The 14,943-nt window shown below is 37.3% G+C and overlaps 1 protein-coding gene across 15 annotated transcripts in view; it reads left to right on the forward strand.

Moving 5' to 3' along the window:
* MAGI1 (membrane associated guanylate kinase, WW and PDZ domain containing 1) overlaps positions 1–14,943 on the forward strand; it is a 544,874-nt gene that overhangs the window by 283,342 nt on the left and 246,589 nt on the right. The gene's annotated exons all lie outside the window — the stretch shown is intronic.

A 14,943-nucleotide genomic window follows, 5' to 3' on the forward strand; every position in this document is an offset into this window, starting at 1 on the left:
ATTAGAGTTTTACAAACTTTTTTCCTTTGGGGATTTGACTCGCTGTGTGCAGTGCAGAGTAGAAGCCTGTTAACGATGAAAGTGATAGGTATCTGGTGATTTCACAGAATAGATCATTAGCTGTGGAGAGGCTAACAGTCTAGCCCTATCCACTCAATTTCTGGATAAGAGATTTACGGCACAGGGAAGGCGAATAATTTCCCAAGATGACATAACTAATTGGTGGCAGATGTCTCCTCTAATAATTTTCGTGGACTATTGTGCTGGATCTTAGAAATTCGAATTCCCTGAGTCAGTGGTAGGGCCTGACATCTCTATTTTTAATCTAATTTTTAAAAAGTATCCCCTAAGCATTTTTACATATAGCCGAGTTTAGGAATCCCTCTACTCTGCTTCTCTTCATTTAACAGCAGTGGTTCTCAGCCAGGGTCAGTTTTGCTCCTGAAGGTACATTTGGCAAACTCATTTGGGTGAGTTCTTACTGGAGACACTATTAATGGTCACAAATGGGGATTGCTCCTGGTATCTAGTCAGTAGAAGTCAGAGATGCTGCAAAACATCTACGGTGCATAGCAATGCACAGCAAGGAACTATCCAGCCCCAAATGTCAGTAGTGGCAAGATTGAGAAGCACATGATTTATAGCTCTAGAGTCTGCAAACTCCAGATTGAATTTTAGTCCTTTCCAGCACTGTGACCCTAGGCAAGTTACTTAATCTCTCGAAGCTTTCCATCTGTAAAATGGGGATATTAATAGGATGCTTCACAGAGCTGTGAGGTGTAATGTAAAGTGCTTAGAAGAATGCATGGCCGCTAAGAAATTCTCAAGAAACATTAGGTGTTATAACTGACTATCATTACAGTTAATGCCTTTTAGTTTTGATACAACAGCATAGCTAAAAACAGTGAATGAATAGTCCCCAAACATAAAAAGTTATAAAAAGCACTCTGACACATTTTAAGGGCTTAAAACACGCTTGTTCATTTAAATTGAAAAATGTGAATGTGAGTGTGTGTGTAGCTTTTTGGAGGGTGGGTGGGTATATACTGAGTAAAAAGGATAAATAGCAAATATGCAGAGCCTCAGGGCAACGCTATATTTATTATCCCCGTTAATTGCAGAGATAGCTGAGATTCCTGGAGGACAGAATAAAAGCAGCGAAGCCCCAGTGGGGCTCAAAATGATCCCAGGGAGAGCAGTGTTCACCAGTGACTTGGTGCCAGATTCCCACTTGATCTGCCTTTAATCCTGTGAGAGATGAATCCTGTGATGGGGCAGGGGAGGTGAGATGATTTGGGGTCTTCCTTCTTGTATTGTCTTGGCAAAAAATCAGCGAGGTTGTAAACCACTCATAGGCAAGACCTTTGTTATGCTTCTTCTGTAGCCCATTAATGACTAGGTCTGTGCTGGCACTTCATAAATATCTGTCGTTGAGTTGATTTGGGAACAAGCTCAGAATTTTCATGTAACCCGTATAAAAGCCAGGAATTCAAAAGACCCAATCTCTGCTCGAGTCACATTAAAAATATATTAGTAACGTTATAATAATGATGGCAAACATTATGTATCTATGCATGTAAATATATGCATATATACGTATATACATGTAGATGTGTGTGTGCACGCGCATGTGTATGTGTATGTATGTTTGATGTGTTGGTAAATGTTTAACAGTTGACTCTTGCTTTGGTGAGGGATGACTGATGTCACTGAATACAGAGTTGAGCAAAGATTTGGCTCTCATGAACCAGTATAAGCTACCTTCAGGACACAAATATTTGATACCACTTGAAGTGCCGGATACCTTGCTAAGTGCTTTAAGTGTATAGCTCATTTAAACCTCATGTCAGCTTTTTTGAGGTAGATAGACTATTATCTCTGTTTTGCAGATGAGAAAACTGATGCACAGAGAGTTTAAGCAATAGCCCAAGGTCACATAGCTAGTAAGTGGCAGAGTTGGGATGGGGATCCAGGTAGCCTGGGTTCAGAGTTCATGCTCTTTACCTCAACATTATACTATTATAGCTCAGAAAACTCTTAATGTTATTCATTTAAATTTCACTTAGAGCCTAGAATTACTTCTGAAAAGACACCTATTCCTCCTGGCTCTGTCTTTTCTCCTGTACATGTGGACGTTCCTTAGCCAGTGCCAAGCATGCATCACACTCTTCACGCAGGAATGTCTCCAGTGGCCTTTGAAAGCATAATTAAGTTTTACCTTCTGGCTGCTTTTCTCACAAGAGTTGGCCACTGTGGAATTCTGATGAATCAAACTCTTCTCTGGATTACATCTGTTCCCTCTATCAAACCACTTTGAATTTTCCCCTCCCATCTTAATCCATATCATCACATATACCACATAGCCTAGTTCTACTTACCATTTTGAGTTGTCCCTCAAGAGACAATAACCCATTACTCTCTTCTTCATGAATCTCTCCTGATGTCTCTAAATAATTTAGATAAACACCTTTTAAAAATGAAAATGTCTTGATTTGAAGACTTTTCTCCTCTGTTCTTATTCTAGGCAAAAGGAAGCCATTTTCACTCACTGTGAACAAATAGCACACTGCCATTTTTCTGTATGAGAACATTATTTCCTTATGCTCATCTCTTCCAGTGGGACAGTAGTGGCTATTTCTAAAAAGGTTAACCTGGGTCATGTTGTCTAGTTTAAGACAGCTATTGTTCTGGAGAAAAGGGTAGTGAAGTCCATTGCTCAGCTGCCCCTAATGGCAGCCCTTAACTGTGATAATGTAGCAAATGGTGCAGCTTTTGAATTTCTGAAGGAGTGCAAAACTGTATAGTGACTGATCTTCAGTTAATCCTTACATCAAAGAAAGAATTGTGAGGAGTAATAGAGGATTCATTGGAGAATCAAAGGGACCATTAGTGGTGGATTGTTTTATCTGTGGCCTCTGCCACCAAGATATTCAAACAACATTTCTAAGCATTGTTCTCTGGAATTTATAGGTGTTTAAAAGAAATGCATCATCAACTAAGCCTGGGAAATGCTCATTGAAACATATTTTAGACATGTTTTATTCCCACCTTCCCTTCAGGGCTTCTTAGAGCTTTTATTACACTAATATACAATTGAGTGTGTACAAGGTTTTATCCAGCATTTTCCAGACTCATCTGTGGTAGAATTCTTTCTTCTCAAAGTATTTTATGTGATTTGTGTTCAGCAGAACAGCCTCTGGGACATTCTATATTGGAGATAAAAATTGTTGGACACTTGAGGATGACCCTAAGATCCACCTTAAGCAGGAGCCAATCATTGTTTTTTTAAGAAAGTACATTTCCAAGTCACTGTTCATAGTCATGTCAGTGTCTCTGATTATCTTTTAATGCTATTTGTATATTGCTCTGATTACTAACATAATAATACATGGTAAACAAACGAACAAATAGACAGTTTTAAAGAGGAAGGAAATTAAAACTTGCTGAGAGTGACAAGAGGTCAATGACAGACCCCTGTCGTATATCAATCAACACTATTCAGTGTTACTATGGTTAGTACAGAAAGCCTTCTGCCTTAGCAAGTGGACCTCTGGCGAGAATTTTGGGTGGGGTTACATTTTAAAATTTCCTAATGGTTTAGAAAAATTGTTGCCTGGAAGCAAAGATATAAGCCAAATAATTTCACAGCATGAGCCTTATATGTCATACAAATAAAATTTAGGGTGATGCCAAAGGCTAGGATGAATAATAGTTTGTTAGAGAGCATCACGTATCACAGTGTTCATAAGCTCGTGTCTGTGGATGAAGAGCTTTAAAACATTCAGATTTCTGGGCCCTACTGCTGAATATTTTAATTCTGGAGCTGTGAGGTGAAGCCCAGAAATATGTAATTTCTAGGAGCGGTCCAGATACCGTCGATGCTTATTTTTGTTAATAGTTATGTTCTATGGGGTTGCCACGAATAGTGAAGCCAAATTTCTTTGGCTCTCAGTCTCACAATGCTGTCTACTATGCTTTTTTGTTGTTGTTGTTGTCATTGTTATCATCTCAAGAATCCTCAAATTTAGCCACTTTTCCATTTTTTTTCGTGGCTCCAGAATGGACTGTGTTACTTTTAGCATTTTCTATAGCAGCTTCATGTACAGATTGGCAGATTTTTTCTTCCTTTTTCCAGATGTACCTTACTGTTGATAACATGGAACTTATGGCCAAGAGCACTATAATTCATGTCTGAAAGTTTATCTAATGCATATTTTTTTTCATAAGGCACATCATAGCCTTCTCACACATAGGAATGCTAGACAGCACTTTAGCATTGCACTTGAGGACCATTTTAAATAGAGAAATCACAAATGAAAAGCATACAAATGTGAAAACATGCCACTGAATAGATTATGAAAAGGATACTTGTTTATACTTTGAGAATAGAAACTAGAAGGCAGAGTGTTGCCTTATTTGATCTCTACTGTTAATATACACATAGTTGAGTAAAATTTGTCAAAATTCTATGCAAGTCTATGAATGACTGCAAAACTGCCACAGTGTTGATTTGGGGGTTAACAGTAAATTTTAGTAAGTAGGCCAGTTCACAAATATGTACTCTGAATAATTAGGGTTGGCTCTATTTCTCCATGTGAAACTAGGGTGGAGAACCGCTGGTGAAGTAGAATTAAAATCCCTCTTTCACTACGTAAGAATGGTGTAACCTTAGATATGTTTTTCATCTGTGAAATGTGACAATGTCAGATGCTACCTCATAGGCTTGTCCTGAGCATTAGATGAGATGATGATGTTAGAGCAATAGTTTACATGTACACATACTTATTGAATAAATGTTACCTTTTGTGTTATTGGTGGTGATAATGATATTAGACTTGGAGACAGTAAAATTGGGTACAGTGTCTGCCAGAGCTACTTTATGCAAATGGCTTAATTTTTCTGGATCTCTATTTTCTCTTCCATGTAATACATACTGTAATAATTACTTGCCAAGGCTTTTGTCAGCGTTCCATGACATACCATAGGTGGACAGAATTTGGTCAGTTCTGAAACCCAACACAGGCACTGTTGCGATGTCATGGAGAAGTATGAATGCAGTCTACCATTTTCCTAATGATCATAACTATCCTTTAGTTAGGATTTACATTTTATAACAAACATTATTTTTCTGTGAGGATTTAACATTTTGGGGTTAAAACCCCTTCTGTACCTTTAGCATGTTATTTTTCTTATTAACTGTAATTATCATTTCTTTGCTTTAGAACAGTGGTTCACAATGGAAGTGATTTTGATGCTTGATATGCATTTGGCAATGCCTGGAGAGACTGTCAGAAGTAGGGAAGGTGCTACTGGCTTCTCATCTAGTGGATAGAGCCAAGGGATGCTGCTAAACATCCTACAATGCACAGGAGAGCTGTCCACAACAAAGAACTGTCGAGCTTAAAATGTCAGTAGTGCCAAGAGTGAAAAAAACAAACAAACCCTGAACTAAACTGAAGTCTTCCTGAGGGTAGATACTGTGACTTACCCTTCTGAAGCCTGGCACAGGACCGGATGCCCAGTGGGCTCTCAATACATAAACTTCCCGAATGAAAGGATCTGCAACACACTTTGTTTTTCGGTTTGGCATGTCTACAGATTGGCTCCACATTTTAAGATTCAGTCTTTAATCTCATTTCTGATTTTATTTTAAAAACCTCAGTTAAATGTGGCCTGTGGACTCGTGCCAGTGTGCAAACTGATATCAGTCCATAAGGCGCCCAGTAAAGAAAGTGGGAGTACGAGTTTAGATGTTTTGGTAGCATTTGGCCAGTGCTGTGATGTTTCTGTTGTTATACAAAAATATTGATCTGTAGCAGTATGGAAATTTAAAACCCTAGACTTTCATCTCTGGTAGTTTGAGAAGCACAGATAACCAACACTTGTGACTCCCACTTCCCAGATTTCACAGATGTTGACATTTTGTTACATTAAATTCGTAGCTCTGTTTCCATCTCGCTGTCACCTTTTGCTCTTTTTTTTTTTTTTAAGAAATGAGACATTCTGGGTATATTCATTGAGCTCCCAATATGTGCTAGGCACAGGTAAAGTGCCTTTCTTTGGACCAGGTTCTTCAGTGCCCTGCCCAGCACCCACTCCCTCATCTGCTCTACCATCTATCCCTTGCCCCTCACCTGATAGTTGAAGCTAAGGAAGTAGACAGAAGCAGCTGCTAGAAAAACAACAAACAAGAACATAGCTACCATACTGACCTCTCAAATTTCCATTTAAATCGGGGATAAACTGTCTTTGTTTCAGTCAACTTTTATTGGAACACAGCCATGCCTGTTCATCTGTGCAATGTCCCTGGACGCTTTTGGATTGAGTGGCCGAAGTCCCTATGGTCTGCAAAGCCTAAAATAGTTATTGCTTGGCCTTTTACAGAAAACGTTTGTTGATCCTTAATTTAGAAGAGTACTTTTTTATGTAAAACCAGACTAGGCTATTCATTTGCATGTCAGTGTAAACAATTTGCCTTCTTTTGCGACTAAATAGATACTTCTTAAGGCTGGGGGTAGGAGATAAGGTGGACCCAATCTTACGATTAAAAAAATTTTTCTCCTTTAATTCACCTTTTAGTTTGATCTTATTGAGATTCTATCCTGAACTTGTTAATAAAGTTCTTGGTAATTCCTGTTTGTTTTCTGTATTTCAGTGGCCTTGCTGTTTTGGTGGCAATAATAAAGAAATACAAATATGAGTATAAGAATAGTAATAACAGGTAACAGTTACAAGTGCCAAGTGCCAGGCTGTGAATTTTATATGCTTCAGTTCACAGCAAGACTATCATCTCCTATTTTCAAATGAGGAAACTGAGGCTCAGGGAGGAGAAGCAGCTTGCCCAAGGTATCCCAGCTTAGAAGAAGTAGAGCAGGAATTCTGACTCAAATGTCTTGACCTGAGTCCAGTTTCAACCCTTGTACAGAAGGACCTATTGATTACTGATGTGTTGATGTGGTTTATGTTTCACCATATATTTTGAAATGTTAATATTCAGGCCTTTTTTTCTTGGAAAATCAAGATGTCATTTAAAATGGCTGTTTTCCACTGAATTTATTCTCATTTAATTATGAAAATGACTTGTGTGTTTAATAAGAGGCCACATGCACAACAATATACAGAATTTTCATTTTGTTGATAGGAAATAATTTATTCTGTAATTTACATATGATAATGGAGGTATCTTTGACATTTGCATTTCTCTCTGCTTATTCCAGATTCTAGACTGGGGATCTGAAAAGGTTATTTCTGCCCCTTGGGGATATAGATATCTCTATAATTAATCTAGTTGCAAACCAAAGCAAATGTGCCTAAGAATGTGCATTTGGGCTTTTCAGTTTTTTATTTTCTAGAGCTCTAAACTGATGTTAGGAAAGATGGTTCTGTGTTCTGAAGGGTGCCTAATTTTCTTCGGAAAATGAACATTCATGCTGGAATCCTGGGGTGTAGTTTAGTGTTTTGTTTGATGTGCTTATCAGGTGCCAGTGTGATGAGTGTATTTTTGTTTGAACTTAATGCTTTTCTCCCTACTGATCTTATTCCCAGAATTAAATTCTAGTAATAATTGGTCCTTTGACATCGTATAGATGATTTCAACGTGTTGTAATGGCTTATTATAGAAAACTAGACATTGCGGCCTCCCAGAGAGATGATGTTCCCTGTTCATCTTGTTTCATTATATGCAAAATTTGTTTAATCTGAAAGTGAAAAGAATCATTAAGAGATGTCAGAAAACTTTTTGACACTCTAGTTTTCTGTGATTTTAGGCATGGTTTGAAGTAATCATGTGGTAAGAGCCAAAATCTGGCCCATTTTTTCCTAATGAAATCTGGAAACTTTTCTCAAAAGTCATTAATGTTCTTTGTTCCCAATGAATGTGTCGATTTCATAGTTGCGAAAGGACAGTCACTTTGTATAGCTAGACAAAAAAAAAAAAATAGGTTAATAAATATGGGTGTTTGAGTACGTATCTTAACCTTGTCTTAGTTTTCTCAGATGTTTTGTCTGTGGACCTAGACAAGGCCAGGTCTCCCCCAGCATCTTGTACTTGACCCTGGTTGTGTTCATCACAATTGTGATTATTTATAAAATTGTGAATTTTATGTCTATCTCTACTGCTTGACTATGAATTCAGAGAGGGTGAAGCACTCACCTGACCTCTTTACCTTCATGGTCCTAGTACCCTACAGAGTGGGTGACATGGGACAATCTCTTAGTGAATATTTGTGGAATAAATGAAATCATTGAAATTTTACCTCACCAAAAATATTGGATTCCCTTATAAGTTAACACTATTCCTGCCTTTCCTTGCTTCCTCCTTCCCTCCTTCCTTCTTTAAATTTATTTTTAAATTATAGCTGACATACAATATTATATTAGTTTCAGGTGTGCAACATAGATATTAGACATTTATATACTTTAAGAAGTGATCAACACAATAAGTCTAGTAACCACTTGTCACCACACACAGTTATTACCATATTATTGACTACATTTCTTATGCTATACTTTACATCCCCATTACTTACTTTATAACTAGAAATTTGTACTTTTAATTCCCTTCACCCCCCTCTTCTAGCAGCCATCAGTTTGTTCCCTCTATGAGTTTGTTGTTCTTTTGTTGTGTTTTTTAAATGCCACATATAAGTGAAATCATATGGTATTTGTCTTTATCTAACCACCTTTGCTTTCTTTTATTTACCCTACAACACAGCATACGGGACTCATTTGATAAATATCAGTTAAATTGGATAGTTGAGTGATTTCTATGTGGTCAACTTACAATAGATGTCTTTTCAGTATTGTTCTGGGCAGGCTGTAAGCCACTGGCTCCGTCCAGCACACAGAGAGACAGCAACCAAACTCTGGGAACCTGCTTTCTTCACCATGCGCTCATTCAGAGAGTCAAGGAATGATAAATGTAGGACCTGGGACTGATACCACTATGACACAGGGAGTTCTTTGGTGCCCTTTTACTCCAGAAGCAGAACTGAAAGTTCTGGTATAATTGTACATCATAACAAGTCCACGAACATGGACTTGGGAGTCAGACAATCTCTGTACTTTCTATCTATCTGGATGAGATTGGGTAAGTTATTTAATCTTGCTGAGCCTCACTTTCCTCTTCTGAAAAATAGGGATAAAAATAGGACCTACCCGATGGTTGTTGGGATTAGATAAACATAAAGGACTGTTGTGAAACATATAAAAAAAGAAGTAAATATTATTAACCCTTAAAGAAAGAAGGTATGGATTTAAATTCTGTTTTCTAGTATTTATTGTATCTTCATCTTAATGTAGTTATATAAAGGTATAGGGCAAGATGACCCTCAGATTTAGGCTCAGCACAATCTTGTGTTTTTTAGGTATTTTATTTGGTTTTGCATTGAACAGAAACCTCCTCTGAAGTAGGATAAAAAGTGCCTTGCGATCTGATAAAAAGAAATATAAAGCTCAATAAGAGAGAGAGAGAGGGACAGAGAGATGACTTGTGTCTCATAACCTTACTACTCAGAGTGTGCTCCATGTACCAGCAGCATTCTCATCCCTGTTAGAAATGCAGAGAAGACCTGTGTTACAGAATTCATTTGTTCATTATATTAATTTGGTACTATCATACTGAAGTCTTGGTGCTTATAGATGATGTTGCAGGATAAAGAAGGTAAAAAAAATCTTTTTAAAAGTTAATCTTGTTAAAATAGTAGCATTTTACTTGACCACTGGGTTTTTAACTGAATATCAAACTTGAGCTTTCATTCCTCCACTGATGTATTGATATTTGGTCCATCATGTCCTTATTAAAAGTCAACAATGATATTTCTAAAAAGAACTGTACAATTTCCTAGAGCCCAACAGAAAGGTTTTATAAGTGATTTTGAGCCAAATAACAGAATCAGTTAATTTTAATGAACCATCTCCTCATTCAACCTTCTTAATACAAGTTGTTCTTTTCAACATTAAATCTCTTTCCCCAGGGAATTTGTGATAAAGTCAGTGATTTCCCTCGATGTGACTTTTATGTCATTTTAAAGTCCTAGCATATTGAATTACTGTTAAATCCCAAATTATTTTCTGTAAGTACACTTAATGATTCACTGATTAATAGTATACATGGCACCGAACATTTTACATACATTATTTACATGCTTAATTAATAATGACCCTCTAAGGAAGATATCGATATGCTAGCTTGATAGATGAGGAAATTACACTCAGAGAATACAAGTGATCTTCCCAGTAGCAGGTAGCTGCTATTCAATGACGGACTCAAGATTTAAACCAAGGTCCTAGTGCTATCACTTCTATGTGGGGCGAAGGGAATTGTGCAAGGTGGTTTGATTTGTATTGGACTTTGCTCCAGACTTGGAAGCAAGTTTTATTGCTACCAGATTTTGTTTGCACAAAGCTCAGGCTAATTAGGATATATCCAAATAGAGATTTTAATAGAAACCAAAGTTCAGCCAGGCTGTTGAAACCAGATGGGGAATGCACTGCCATTCCCCAATTACTCGGGGATCCAAGTTACTCTTCCCTGTTAACAGAGGTGTTCATTTGGGATTTTAGTACATTTTGCTCCCTAAATAAATACCAGTATACAGCTTTCTATATTGCTTGCTCTCGTATGTACAAATAGAGAGCACTTTCTACTACCCCTCTTAATTCAAAGATGTCTTTTCTATTTCTACTTGGGAGGCAGTGTCAGCATAGGCTCTGGAGTTTGAATTCTAGCTCCACAGTTATTCCTTGGACAAGATATTTAGCTTGTCTCTGCTTCTGTTTCCTTCTCTTTAAGTTGGAGATAACAGTAGTATTTACCTCCTAGGAATGTTATTGGAGTTTGAAGGCAGAGATGTGTATAAATTTCTTAACCCAATAATTAGCAAGTAGTGGGCATTCCATAAATATTAGCTATTAATATCATTGTTGTTTTCCTCGTTATCATGTTTCTTCATTATCACAGTGTTCACTATTGTGTCACTTTTTCGATGCTTCCTGATGTGTCCTATGTTTGTTATGGAACAAAATAGATATTCTTTAATTTATTCCCATCTTTTATCAGATAGCCCTACTTTCTTTTTCTCCCCTGGAATAAGCAGTTTGTTCTAAAAGATTCCGGTGTCCTTTTACCTTTGATGATAATGATTGCAACTGGACTTGCTATTCCAAGGCAGGAGATACCCTTGAAATCCATGTGAAAAGAGTGGTGTAAATAGCAAGAGGCATTTTCATGTTTAAATTTAAATTATTTGACAATTGCATAATACGTATAATCACTCCAAATACAATCTATCCTTAAGATTTTACTTTTCTAAGACAATTGGGCAGTAAGTCAATATACTTTATATTTTTGTACTTGAGGCCCAACACTCAAAACTTTGGACAAGAAATGCAGTAGACAGAAGACAGAGTGATCGGTGGTCCCTACACAAATGTTCATTTCATTCCCTAACCAAGACTCTGCTGTGGCTTTTGGGTAACTAAAGGTAAGTGTAGGTAAAATTTGGTAGGTGAGTATATCATCATACTCATAATGAAAAAGACATTGTTCAGGACAAAAAATAGACAGTCACTACTCTTGTCACGAGCACACAGAAAGAGCCTCAGTTGTGTGTGTTGAATGAAGCTGTGAATTTGAAGCTTTTAATATTCATTGCACTTTAATGGAACTTTTGATTTGAAAGTGGCAGGGAAACCTTATTTACTGAGTATTACAAGATGACCATACTTTAAAACTGTACTTCTCCCTTTGTTTATATTCATGATGGATCAGTTATTTCACATCTCTCTCTATACCTTTAACACATCCTAATATTCTGCCACCATTAATAATTTTACTGGAAATTTCTATGCTCTCAATTTTGTGTATTTTTGTGGGGGTGTTAAAAACTTTAGGGATGATGGATCTGGGATGGTAACTTGTGAAGGCACCAAATGATAACAGTTTCCATTCTGTGCCCTGTTATCCAGACATAACTATCTGAAGCTTAAAAGAATAAGGGCAAGTGATAAATCTTTCCATTCTAAACCAATTTGATGTTACTTTTGCCATCTGTTCTGTATCTAGGTCTATATATAAAGACTTTTTAAAAAAAGTAACCTTGTAGAGTTTTTATTTATTTTTCTTATTTTGTTATCGATAGTGGAAACTACATGAAAGTATTGAGAATCAAATTAATCATCTCTAATATTACCATCCAGAGATATTCCCGTTAACATATGGCTGTGTTTCTTTCAAGCTCATTTGCCTTGCGTATAATTCTGTGTGTAATTGCCTCTCCCCCCTCCTCCCGCCCCATGGAAATATAATTTGTATGCACATGTAGATTTTGAATATAGTTGGAGCTGTGTTTTATATACTGGAGTCACATTGTTAATAAAGTTTATCACCACTGTAACTTCCCCAACCTGCACTCCTGCCAGATTTAAACTAACCTTGGCCCAGTTCCCTCTCACTCTGTCAGGGAAAAGAAAGTCACAATAGACATTCAAAGAGAAACTAGAGAAGTTAATTCGTGGCCTTTGAGTTTCCAAAAGTGTAAGTCCTGGCAGTGTAGACTGATTTTTAGGTGTAATTTGGATTATGAATGATTCTGGCTTCTTAAACTGTTTTAGTACCAAACCCTGCATAAGGTGTGATTCCACTACACATAACATTGTTTTCTGTGTCCCTCCGTGCCTCCCTCTTATATTAAATCATAGTCTAAATAACAGAGAAGCTTGAAGGTGTTTGAATTTCATTTAAACACATTCGGAAGCCCACGAAGGAGTATAAGCTAGAGAAGTCAGTCAGATTCATGCTTTTGAAAGATTGCTTAATGTCCCATGGAAGAGGCTAAAACTGGAAGCTAGTGACTATTTAAGAGGCTTTTGTAATAGTCCAGCAATGAAAGATATAATGAGAAGTAGTGGGCTTATTCATGAGATACACAGGAGGTAGGATTGGGAGAACTGGGCCATTGATGTGATGTAGGGGATATAAAAGATGGAAGAAGTCAAAGGTGACTTTCAGATATAAGAAGGTGCTCTTTTCTCCTCCCCAGGTTGTGAGTTTAATGTAAATTTCTATTGGGGAAAAAAATAAAAAATAACATACAGGAAAAGAATTAAAAAATAACATTGGTAACCTCTGGATGCTTGCTGGGTGAGTTAGCTTACCTTGTAGACGTCTCCTGACTACTCACATTTCCTGGACTCCAGCAATTTAGGCTACTGGGGGTCATATTTTTGATGATAACTTAGACCAGGTCTACAACATTTTTCTCACGTTTTTGGACAGAGTGACTTTCTCAGGTATGCCTCATATCAACTCTGGATGTCCTCTTTAGCCTCCAGAATTATACCATCAGTCTTTAAAAAACCAAGGACCAGTTATTATTCCATTCCTTATAAAGCTGAGGCCTCTACACTCATGGCCTTGCATTGCATAAAGTATGCTAATATTTGGATGATTCTTAAAAAGTAGTCATAGGAAGCTGAATGGTGACTGTCATTCCATTGAGTTGGCCAACCACTAAACTCACAGAGGCCAAGGGAGTTCAGTTACATATCAAAATTCAACTAGGCTGCCCTATTGCTTAAGTTAAAGAGGTGGTTCTCAACTGAGGACAGTTTATTCCCCAGATGTTAGGCAATGTCTACAAATGGTTTTAGTTTTCTCAACTAGTAGGAAATGAGAATTAGCATCTGGAATCTAGAGTGTAGAGACCAGGGATCCTGTTAAATATCTTACAATGCACAGCCTAACTTCCCCACAACAAAGAATTATCTGACCCCATATGTCAGCGGTGCTAAGGTTGAGAGCCCGGAATTAAAGTAACATTTTATTTTTTCCAGGTGTTATAGTGTTATTTCTTCCCTCTATTTACTCACTTTGAATGACCATGAATCCTACTTTCTTCTTGAAATCTTTAAATAGTGGCAAGTAACTTCATATTTAGAAGTTAAAACAAATTTTCTTAGAAGAGTGTTTAATTATCTACCCTTTGATAATCAGAGTTTAAAATTATTTAAACAATGACTTCATAGCATGAATGTGATTAGTATAGAAACAATAATAAAACTCATTTAGTTTTCATTTTGGATGGCATGTATATAAATAATTGTTGAAGTTTGGAAGTAGATATTGTTTCATTCAGCCAACTTAGTATTATCTCTTTAATTAAAGTGTTTTTCCCCCTCAGTATAATAGTTAAAGAAGATAGGTTTTTAGATGTTTACATATAAATATTCTCAGAACATGTTTGAACTGGAGCACTGCATTCTCTATAGAGGAGCTGAAAAGTTCATCTAAGATGAGGTCATTTTAAGATGGGGGCAATGGGGGTTGGCTTTTAGTACAAATCATTTGAAAAATTAACTTTGGAGTTGAGTGAAGCATATTGTTGTTTTAAATTATATGAGAAAGATTATCTCTTGGATCCCCTGAAAATCTGGTGGTGTTTCCTTGGTGCCGATTGCAACGTTAGCATGCCTAGGATGTCTGCCTGCAGTGAGAAAAAGAAGGAAGCAATGAATTTAAAAGTTGACTCACTGATGAGCAGTCAAGTAGTTGCACTGCCTGGTATTGCCGATTCCATGTAGCTGGAAATGCGGATTTAATGTATAATACATAGGCCACAATGCCCAGGCACACAGCTAACCACCATCACAATCAGAGCACTGAACATTTCCAGTAGGCACTGGGCTCTCGTTGCCAGATCTGCATTCTGGAGCACATGTAGACCCACAGACTTTGGACATGCAGGGGGTATGTCTGTACTTGCTACTTGGACCTTAACCTCCAGAGCGTTTGGAGCTGCTTTGGGTGTTTCTTTGAATGGACCACTATTTTGTTCTTGCAGGTAGTTAAACTGGCTGGGACCTTGCAGACTTGGTTGTTAATGAACCTGGGTAAATTCGTCGTGTGGGATTTCATTCTACCAGGTCATCACAATCTTAGGAAAG

The sequence above is a fragment of the Pteropus medius genome, unplaced genomic scaffold (genome assembly GCF_902729225.1).
Source record: "Pteropus medius unplaced genomic scaffold, Ma_sr-lr_union100, whole genome shotgun sequence".
Taxonomy (NCBI): Eukaryota; Metazoa; Chordata; class Mammalia; order Chiroptera; family Pteropodidae; genus Pteropus; species Pteropus medius.